We start from the raw sequence: 12,218 nt of genomic DNA, 5'->3' as shown, positions 1-12,218 counted from the left end.
CATGCCATTTCCACCTGGCGCCTCAGTTGGACCAGCGTTCGTGCTGGACGTGCAGACCGCGTGAGACGACGCTTCATCCAGTCCCAAACATGCTCAATGGGGGACAGATCTGGAGATCTTGCTAGCCAGGGTAGTTGACTTACACCTTCTAGAGCACGTTGGATGGCACGGGATACATGCGGACGTGCATTGTCCTGTTGGAACAGCAAGTTCCCTTGCCAGTCTAGGAATGGTAGAACGATGGGTCCGATGACGGTTTGGATGTACCGTGCACTATTCAGTGTCCCCTCGACGATCACCAGTGGTGTACGGCCAGTGTAGGAGATCGCTCCCCACACCATACTGCCGGGTGTTGGCCCTGTGTGCCTCGGTCGTATGCAGTCCTGATTGTGGCGCTCACCTGCACGGCGCCAAACACGCATACGACCATCATTGGCACCAAGGCAGAAGCGACTCTCATCGCTGAAGACGACACGTCTCCATTCGTCCCTCCATTCACGCCTGTCACGACACCACTGGAGGCGGGCTGCACGATGTTGGGGCGTGAGCGGAAGACGGCCTAACGGTGTGCGGGACCGTAGCCCAGCTTCATGGAGACGGCTGCGAATGGTCCTCGCCGATACCCCAGGAGCAACAGTGTCCCTAATTTGCTGGGAAGTGGCGGTGCGGTCCCCTACGGCACTGCGTAGGATCCTACGGTCTTGGCGTGCATCCGTGGTTCGCTGCGGTCCGGTCCCAGGTCGACGGGCACGTGCACCTTCCGCCGACCACTGGCGACAACATCGATGTACTGTGGAGACCTCACGCCCCACGTGTTGAGCAATTCGGCGGTACGTCCACCCGGCCTCCCGCATGCCCGCTATACGCCCTCGCTCAAAGTCCGTCAACTGCACATACGGTTCACGTCCACGCTGTCGCGGCATGCTACCAGTGTTAAAGACTGCGATGGAGCTCCGTATGCCACGGCAAACTGGCTGACACTGACGGCGGCGGTGCACAAATGCTGCGCAGCTAGCGCCATTCGACGGCCAACAACGCGGTTCCTGGTGTGTCCGCTGTGCCGTGCGTGTGATCATTGCTTGTACAGCCCTCTCGCAGTGTCCGGAGCAAGTATGGAGGGTCTGACACACCGGTGTCAATGTGTTCTTTTTTCCATTTCCAGGAGTGTAGTTACAACATTACTTAGAAGATGTAATCGGTGGTGCTTCCCCAGTTAAAACCATGTTTTGTGCTTCAAAATTATGTTCCGTGATTTCGATCTGACTTATGATCAGATTGGCATCCATATGGTGCCAGCCTGGTGATTATCCAGTCGCCTTAAGGACGTTGGATACCACAATCTCACAGGGAGATCTTACAAGTCATGCAGCCCCTATACTATTATGAATAACCCCAGTCTGTTACCTCTTTTAATAAAACCTCATTTATTGATCCTAAAAAACCGATCTGTAAATAAGAGTTGATTATTTTCATATTGTGTTCTGATCCTTTTCATACAAGAGTTTCAGTTTCTTGCAGTCCTTAAAACAATTTCTGAAATCAGCTGTGGCTATGCTTGTAAGGTTGCCACCATCAGCATGGTGATGTAACAATTGTATTCGCATTTCAAGATTTGCATTGTTAAATGAAAATAATATATTCTTATCCTTAGATTTAGGGCCTCACTGAGGTTATCGAATTAATCTATACTGAATGTTTTCAGGAAGAGGGGAGGATATGTGAAGCTCAATCATACCTGGGGCAATGGGATGCGTGGCCCCCTCCTAGTTCGTAGGGAAAGGAAAAAAAATAGTGAAGTCAGGTGTCTTTCTTTGAAGAAAATGATTAGAAAGTCGATATTATACAGGGTTTAATCAGGGTGGACCTAGAACTTTTTGTAGCTTTTCGTCCATCCACTTTTCACAGACATGACAACAATAGACTGGTTCATGCAGCAATAGCTAAATCGCGTCAGCAAAGCCGCCCTGCCAGTCAAATCACGCCCCAGGGTCACTTGACTTGTGAGACTGAGGGCTTTAGGAACAGCAGCTGCGAAAGTCTCTCTCTTCTGTTCCAAGCTTCTGCCATAGTAGGCGCTAAATGGCTTTGTCTTTATTACCTTTGCATTTCCCTTTCCCTTCTTCTCTGAGATAGTTCTGGGGCTACTGGAGCTACCTTCTCTCATCCCTCTGGCAGTTCTCACCATTAACCATTAACCCCCCCCCCTCCAAACTCGACACCCTTCTCTCTCTCTCTCTCTCTCTCTCTCTCTCTCCTTCTCTCTGACCAAATAAACTGATACGCTTTGTTTTCCTGAACATAAGTTCCACATATTAATTACAAGCACACACTGCTTTTCAATACTGACTACACCCAAAAATTCGTGTACATCAATGTTTATGTAAGTGATATCTTGACAAATAATGTTACCGTCATGCAGTCAGCTGCAAGATCAGTTAACAGATATGGAAGGATAGTGCAGCAACAATAAAATTAAACTCAGTCTGCAAAAATGCACTGTTTTCTATTGCAACGAGAAACGTTCCATGAATGGAACATGTCTCTAGCTAAATGCCCATCAAACAGGAGGACAGCCACGTAGCTTGGCTTAACTTTTGACATGAATCTTACTTTCTAACAGTGTGTCCAAGAGGATCATCAAATATCTACGGGCATGGCAAAAGCACAGCTATTATGTTTCCAAAGCCGAGTGTTACAGGTAAACACTAAAGTATGTTCTGCAAAGCGATAGTTCCACCCACGATCCTATATGGAAGCTCACTATCGGGATTAACCAATAACTACACATTACATCAGATCCAGATTGTGTAAAATAAATGCGTCTAGTGTATAGAACTAACACCCATGTTCACCAGGAATGATGACCTACATCGACAGCTGAAGGTACTGGACCAAATCAAGGCGAGATTATGGCAGACCATGAGAAAATAGACAGTATCCGTCATTTAACACACTATGTCAGGCACTACGATCCTACATCCAAGGCACCACTTCAATGTGCTGAGATCATTAATTGACTGAATTTTAAAAGCTTCCAATATTTTAAATTTTATCCTCACATAGATACATAAAGGTAGCTTACTATGTTAAGCTTAGGCAGAGCTAAAATACTGTCCCTCAAGCACCCTGTCAAGCGTTTAATTAAAAAAGTAAATCCTTAATCTTCAACTACACATTTAAGAAATAGAACCCCAACAGAGAGATGGGAACTTACCACGACACGTTAAAAAAAACCGTGAGATTTGTGGGAATTTTTTTGGATGCACAGGCATCTATGCAGACATATTATTTGGTGTGGACTGGCCTATCCACACTAGACGTAAATGGAACAACGTTAAATGGTGGTCTGTTCACATTTGACAGAATGTCACCACAATGTTACTTTGCTTAGACCAGTGTGGAACAGTGAAGTAAGTTTTAAAGATAGCATTCATATGCAAAAAGTCAGAATGTAGTATCAAAATTAATAAACTAGGAATTATAAAATTTAATTGCTGAGAAGTGAAACAACAGATAAAGTGTAAAAAACATTTCCAAACACTCACATTTATTTTCTCGCCGAAAAATTACACACAAATTCACCTGAGGAAATATTTATAAGATAATAAACAAAGCTTGTTTATATTACCCATTGTGTTTTCTTTCTTCTAAGTCTCAAATATATTTATTAAGGCCAGTTCACACTGTCTGTCATGGCACCATCACGCCATGCCACCACCACGTCAAGGTGTATTCACACTGTCCGTCACATCATGGCACATCAAGTCAATTCATGTCACATGATCTCAACTCGCTTTGCTCACCTTGGCTGCTATTTTTGCGGGAATTACGATTTTAGCGAGATGATTTTCAACTGTTTTTACATGCATTGTGCCCATACACAATGCGATAGTGTATATGCAGGGATGCTGTAGTCCACATTTGTACGAAAATGACATTTATTGGTCTCAAATGGTTTGCTGCTTGCAGGGATAACTTGTATATAAGAGGAGGGAGACAGATGTACAAAAAACCACAAATCTAATGTGTGGGCTGGAAAAATGTCTTTATGTGGTACAGGGGGAAATTTCACAGACTGTACAAGGAGCTTGAGGAACAGGAATCTGCATTTTATATTTAGGAAAGTAGAAGCATAAATTTTTTCATACGTTAAGTCAAAACACACCAATAATTACTAAAAGGAACACTGTGATACGGCTGCTATCACATCACATGAAAATTTGGTTTAATGTTAACTGTAGTTGTTAGTCCAGTCCAATTTTTTGTGAATTAGTCATATCTCCCTCAATACCATTCCCATCAAGATGTACAGGTTTTCTTCACATGTTGCATTTAACGTTTAATAGTTCAATTGCCTTATTTGTAAGGGGATTGGCTAGTGAAACCACATATATATTGACCACTGATGCTTGCAAAACCGTTTCACACACAGCTCAGAGAGCTGCTTAACAATAAATAGGCCTGCCACGAATACATGCTTAAACAAATAACTTGCAGTGTCTTAAGGTTTCAGTACATTTCTTTATGTAACACTAAAAATGCCTGACAACATTCAAATAAATTCCACCTACTTATCAATCTGATTTTATCCACAGTACTTTTTTCACTTCAAATTGCAGCCATGTTGCAATTTATTTCACTGTAAAATATTAAATGCACACTAGCACCCACAAAAATCCACTTTATAAATGTAGTAGAGGGCAAGTAATGTTAGTACACTGATGTTGTACACTTCAGACTGCTGTCTCACTGGTTCAGTTAACCTGTCGTCATTTGCAATATATTTTAACAAAAGAAATAAGGAAACAACACAATTTGTAGCAAGTAACGAACAAAGAACAACTGGTGTGGGCCACAAAAACCACGACAAAATGAAATGAGAGCTTTTCCCATGGCTGTGTATTAGGAGGAAATGAGCTCGAGAGTTACATGATCAGCAATGGCTGGATAACGTCAACCATCAAAACTTTCCTCCAGAGATGCTATGATGCAACGAGATGGGATGACCATTGTGGATGCTGCCATTTGAAATGCATTGCAGAATATTTTGATGGGACAGGATGGGAGGTGACCTGACGGCCAGTGTGAATGCTTTTCGTCAATTATACACAAATATTACGATAGATATGTGTTGCATACACGAAGCTTTGTAGATTCCTATATGCAAACTTTTTTTACATATGCAACATAATATACAATATACATATAATCCACTAAACGGGAACTAATATGTCAAAAAAGCTCAATTTTTCTGTTTCATTAGAGCTGACTTTTTCGACATTTAAAAAATATAATTCAATAAAAATTGCTTCATTAACGCCAATTCACACTGGAAATCATGTAACATCACAGCACCATCATGTCAGAGTGTATTCACACTCTCCATCACATCATGTCACGTCAGTTTGGTTAGCCTCATACCATACTGAAGGATGAAAGTTGGGTTACGAGACACCAGCCATGATACAAAATATCGAATTATAGCACCAGAACTGAGGAACTAACAATGATAAAGATTATACAGGATCAAAGTGAACATCATAACGTATGTTCTTGACCAGTTTTGTGTGGTATAGTGCTGAGAAGTGAAACAACATTTTAAAAGTTAGACATTTAATTGATAGCGAAAGTATATACAGTACATACAAGCACATCAAACAATATTTATAAGGGAATAAATAGAGACTGTTTACAGTTGCTGTTAGTAGGTATACATCCTTAGTCTTAAGAAATTTTTAAATTTAGATAAATAGGAGAGTGCAAAATTAATAGCATCTGTTGTATTACAGTTATACTTATCAACGTGTTTATGCAACTATAAGCACTGTCAATAATAATAATAACACTAATAATAGTAATAGTAATAACATGCATAGCTTGTCTGAAAAAAGAAAGAATTGTTTTTGTGAGATTATGTTGTTCTTTACACAATTAAGTACAGTTTATGGCCAGAACGAAATAATGTTTCAGCTTTCACTACTCTCTGATCCGCATTTTTGTGTAAGTGGAAGTTTACATGCTTTTTTATTTTTTCAGACAAATGAACAAGATTCCTAATTCATGAATTACACAAGTCAAAAAAAGCTTTGCATCACCCCGATTCGCAGAACGCCTGAAGATAGATGATGATTGTGAATACTGTATCACAGACACAGTCCCTTTGACTGTTCAGCGATATCACTAAGCCCGCCCAAAGATGTAAACAACAATGCATGAGCAGCGCCTATTAAGGCCGGTTCCCACTAGAGCGCAGCAGCGCGTCGTGCAGCAACGGCAGTGGCAAGCGTTTTCCGCTTTGTTGCGGCGGCTCGCGGAATTGGCGTTCATCATCTGGAAGCGGCAGACGCTAGTGGTAGCCAATGACGGACAGCCACTGAGGTACGCGGCGGGACCCACTGAAACGCCCGGTGCGTTTGATTAACTATATCTTACGCCTACTTGAAGGAAAGACGAAGTTGGGTGAAGACATACCAATTTTTTCATTTTCTGTACAATGTACTCTTTCACATATTTCATTATTCATGTTTTCTCATTTCACCATAAACAGATTTCATGACCACCGTTCATGATTGTTCACTATCTCCTAACACATTGAAACAATGTACGACAAAAGAGATTATTCAGATAGTTAAGCAAGACAAAAATTTAAAATGTGATAGTATTCTGATAATAATCATCTGTTGAAATGCTATTCTACTGTTTTATCTATTAATGTAAGCAGTGAATTTACTCTTCCATGTACTCCTCCACAAAACATTTAAACCAAAACTGAAATCAGCTGAACACCATATCTTTCAACCACTGTCTGACAATATTGCATTCACTTGCAACTTTCTATAACTATCACTGGCTAGCCACACACACATACAGATATAAGGAGAACAGAAATAAACAAACATTAGTTTTCAGCATATAATTCTTTAGGTTGCCAACATGTACACAATCAAACCATACAGGAAGGGACATGAGGTGAACACACTGTAGCCGGCTGCTGTGGCCGTGCGGTTCTGGCACTGCAGTCCGGAACCACGGGACAGCTACGGTCGCAGGTTCGAATCCTGCCTTGGGTATGGATGTGTGTGATGTCCTTAGGTTAGTTAGGTTTAAGTAGTTCTAAGTTCTAGGGGACTTATGACCTAAGATGTTGAGTCCCGTAGTGCTCAGAGCTATTTGAACCATTTTTTGAACACACTGTAGTTACGACTTCAAATCAGTGTTTTCGGTAAAATGTCTACATCTAGTGACAGAAGAAAAAAGAGCGAACATGAAAATGTGCTTATGTTCCATAATCTAAGTTTTAGTTCAACCTCCAGCATGTGACCAGGTGAGGGGAAACGCAGATGTCCACCAAAAACTCGATTCACTGTAAGTAATCAGTTATTCACGTAAAAAAAGATGTGAACTGTTTTATGATCTGCAAGTATCACATATCAAAACAATACTGAATCATTCTAGATTCCACCGAGATGCCTTAAAGTAAAGGCGAAACGGGTTTTGAACCAATAAAGTACACTGGATAAAGAAAAAAACGTTTGTTACTTACCAAAGGAAATAATCAATAGCTGTATATACTTAGCAAATTACATCTTATGATATACCAGCAAATTAGTCCCGGTTTAACTTCTCATTCCACATGCTATTAAATGCCGTTTAAAAAAATTCATCCATCCCTTCTGAAAAACTGTAGTTACAATCATATCTCGGTACATAAACAGATTTTGGATAGTTATCATACGACGAAATACATGACTTTTTACGAGTTATCCTCTGAAAAAAAAAAACGTTTCGATTTCCTGAACCGTTTACGAAATTTGCAGTTGATACAACCACATGGTTTACGACGATCAGGACGAAGTATCGGTGGCGTCGCGAGCGACCCGCGCGCGGTCACCGCACAGCCCTTCCGCCGACATATCATTCAATATCTCGAGAACGGTGATAGCTATAGTTCTGCTCTCAGCTTTAAAAACAATTTCGATATGTTGACTAAATTTCATACTCAATAATGTATTACCTAAAACGAACTGTACGCAAAGTCCACGCAATGCGTTTTTACCTCTGCACACTCATTAAAATTTCGTGTAAAGGTTTACGTAAATGCGATACAGCAAGTAACCACGAAGAATAACGGTCCTTTACCTAGAGAAGATATCAGGCTGTAACATGCCCAAGAATCAAATTTTTCTACCGAATAGTTTCCTTGGAATCGAATGATATGTATTTCATAGCTGCCGCCGCGTCCGCGCCAGCGATTCGGCGAAAGTTCGTGTGGCCCGGGATTCCGTACCTGACGTCACGCTCAGCGCGTTCTGTGATTGGCGGCGCGCACCTGGAGCGCGGCACGCGGCAGCGGAAGCGGTTCGACATGGGCAAACCGCGACGCAGAGCCCACCGCGCCCTGCCGCGGACTGCGTTTCCATAGCAACCACGCCGCTGACGCGCGGTTTTGACGCGCGGTTTTGACGCGCGGCAGTCCTAGTGGGAACCGGCCCTTAGACGGACGTGGTCCGACTACCGATCAGTTCCAGTCATTCCATCAGGAAGGAGGTACAGGGCTCGCGTTGTCTGTAGTTCAACCATGCCTAGACGGTCAATACCGCGGTTCGATCGCGTCCGCATTGTTACTGTGTGCCATTAAGGGCTCTCAACAAGGGAAGTGTCCAGGAGTCTCGGAGTGAACCAAAGCGATGTTGTTTGGACGTGGAGGAGATACAGAGAGACAGGAACTGTCGATGACATGCCTCGCTCAGGCCGCCCAAGGGCTATTACTGCAGTGGATGACCGTTACCTACGGATTATGGCTCAGAGGAACCCTGAAAACAACGCCATTATGTTGAATAATGGTTTTCGTGCAGCCACAGGAGGTCGTGTTATGACTCAAACTGGGCGTAATATGCTGTATGATGCGTAACTTCACTCCCGACATCCCCTGGGGAGGTCCATCTTTTCAACCACAACACCATACAATGCGGTGCAGATGGGCCCAACAGCATGCTAAATGGACCGCTCAGGATTGGCATCACATTCTCTTCACCGATGAGTGTCACATACACTCCTGGAAATTGAAATAAGAACATCGTGAATTCATTGTCCCAGGAAGGGGAAACTTTATTGACACATTCCTGGGGTCAGATACATCACATGATCACACTGACAGAACCACAGGCACATAGACACAGGCAACAGAGCATGCACAATGTCGGCACTAGTACAGTGTATATCCACCTTTCGCAGCAATGCAGGCTGCTATTCTCCCATGGAGACGATCGTAGAGATGCTGGATGTAGTCCTATGGAGCGGCTTGCCATGCCATTTCCACCTGGCGCCTCAGTTGGACCAGCGTTCGTGGTGGACGTGCAGACCGCGTGAGACGACGCTTCATCCAGTCCCAAACATGCTCAATGGGGGACAGATCCGGAGATCTTGCTGGCCAGGGTAGTTGACTTGCACCTTCTAGAGCACGTTGGGTGGCACGGGATACATGCGGACGTGCATTGTCCTGTTGGAACAGCAAGTTCCCTTGCCGGTCTAGGAATGGTAGAACGATGGGTTCGATGACGGTTTGGATGTACCGTGCACTATTCAGTGTCCCCTCGACGATCACCAGTGGTGTACGGCCAGTGTAGGAGATCGCTCCCCACACCATGATGCCGGGTGTTGGCCCTGTGTGCCTCGGTCGTATGCAGTCCTGATTGTGGCGCTCACCTGCACGGCGCCAAACACGCATACGACCATCATTGGCACCAAGGCAGAAGCGACTCTCATCGCTGAAGACGACACGTCTCCATTCGTCCCTCCATTCACGCCTGTCGCGACACCACTGGAGGCGGGCTGCACGATGTTGGGGCGTGAGCGGAAGACGGCCTAACGGTGTGCGGGACCGTAGCCCAGCTTCATGGAGACGGTTGCGAATGGTCCTCGCCGAAACCCCAGGAGCAACAGTGTCCCTAATTTGCTGGGAAGTGGCGGTGCGGTCCCCTACGGCACTGCGTAGGATCCTACGGTCTTGGCGTGCATCCGTGGTTCGCTGCGATCCGGTCCCAGGTCGACGGGCACGTGCACCTTCCGCCGACCACTGGCGACAACATCGATGTACTGTGGAGACCTCACGCCCCACGTGTTGAGCAATTCGGCGGTACGTCCACCCGGCCTCCCGCATGCCCACTATACGCCCTCGCTCAAAGTCCGTCAACTGCACATACGGTTCACGTCCACGCTGTCACGGCATGCTACCAGTGTTAAAGACTGCGATGGAGCTCCGTATGCCACGGCAAACTGGCTGACACTGACGGCGGCGGTGCACAAATGCTGCGCAGCTAGCGCCATTCGACGGCCAACACCGCGGTTCCTGGTGTGTCCGCTGTGCCGTGCGTGTGATCATTGCTTGTACAGCCCTCTCGCAGTGTCCGGAGCAAGTATGGTGGGTCTGACACACCGGTGTCAATGTGTTCTTTTTTCCATTTCCAGGAGTGTATGCCATCAACCAGACAATCGTTGGAGACGTGTTTGGGGGCAACCCAGTCAGGTTGAACGCCTTAGACACACTAACCAGCGAGTGCAGCAAGATGGAAGTTCCCCGATGTTATGGGGTGGCATTATGTGGGTCCAACGTACACCGCTGGTGGTCATGGAAGGCGCCATCACAGCTGTACGATACGTGAACGCCATCCTCTGTCCGATAGTACAACCATATCAGCAGCACATTGGTGAGGCATTCGTCTTCATGGACGAAAATTCACGCCCCCATCGTGCACATCTTGTAAATGGCTTCCTTCAGGATAACGACATCGCTCGACTAGAGTGGCCAGCGTATTCTCCAGACATGAACCCTATCGAACAAGCCTGGGATAGACTGAAAAGGGCTGTTTATGGACGACGTGACTCGCCAACCATTCTAAGGGATCTAGGCCGAATTGCCACTGAGGAATGGGACAATCTGGACCAACACTGCCTTAATGAACTTGTGGATAGTATGCCACAAGGAATACAGGCATTCATCAATGCAAGAGGACGTGCCACCGGGTGTTAGATATAACTGTGTGTACAGCAATCTGCACCACCACCTTTGAAGGTTTCGTTGTATGGTGGTACAACATACAATGTGCGGTTTTCATGAGCAATAAAAAGGACGGAAATGATGTTTATGTTGAGCTCTATTCCAATTTTCTGTATAGGTTCCGAAACTCTCGGAACGGAGGTGATGCATAACTTTTTTTGATGTGTGTAGTTAACAAATTAACTTCCAAGCTGAAAATGAGGCATTGTTATGTTGCACCCACACAACAACTTACGCTTATTATACACTTCTTTGTTAAATGTTCGCTTATAGTCCCGCTTATTTGATTTTGTCACTTTCTCAGATAATGGATCTTGTCTGGGAGGCCCTACTTCCTTTATGGCTAACTTTTCTTGGTAATTTTCTTTAAAACCTATTCCTGCACAGTAAACAACAAACTTCAAACACAAACTGCCGTCTAATAAAATTATTAAATTCGAGTATCACTATCGCCCAACAAGGTAGAACATGAATGAGGCCCAAAAGCACACTGTTTTCGTCCTCTGATATTTGAGTGACTATCATAGAAACTAGTGAGACATCTTTCCGTGAATGTTCAGATGTACATACAGTGTGGGCCTATAGTACAGATAAACCTGACTCACGATAAGATCAACAGATGTCATAAACATGGATATATGGTACAGTCTCACAATCGACGATAATGTACTTCATCGTTCTCAAGGCGTCAAATATATTACTGTATGATAAGATGCAAAACTTAATGTCCTATATCACATTCAGAATTCCAGAAAACAGGTTTTTCTATCGGTATAACTATAACATATACTAATGTCCGATCTAATGTCACTATGTAGTGAGTGAATTGGCTTGTCTGAGGAATATGCTACCACCTAGTGGAATTTATGTCAATCGAATGTGAATAAGTCTACTGCAGTGTGCTACCACCTGGTGGCATTGACTTAAAATTGAAATTGAGTGCGCTCCATGACCCATGCACATTGTTCATCAAATCCGTATGTATTTGGGCCGTAAGGCAATTACATCACGCTAGCTGCACATGTGCAGAAGCTCCTTAAAACGTGCACAAATGAAGACGAGCTTGCGACTCTGATGCCAACTTTCACCTAGTGTATAGGAGCAATGTAGCGCAGCGTCGTAGGTTCAGTGCCGTGTATTTCGGATTACTGCATCTACATAC

This window comes from Schistocerca serialis, chromosome 3 (genome assembly GCF_023864345.2).
Source record: "Schistocerca serialis cubense isolate TAMUIC-IGC-003099 chromosome 3, iqSchSeri2.2, whole genome shotgun sequence".
NCBI lineage: Eukaryota > Metazoa > Arthropoda > Insecta > Orthoptera > Acrididae > Schistocerca > Schistocerca serialis.
The sequence above is the reverse complement of the archived record's forward strand: the minus strand, read 5'-3'. Positions refer to the sequence as shown.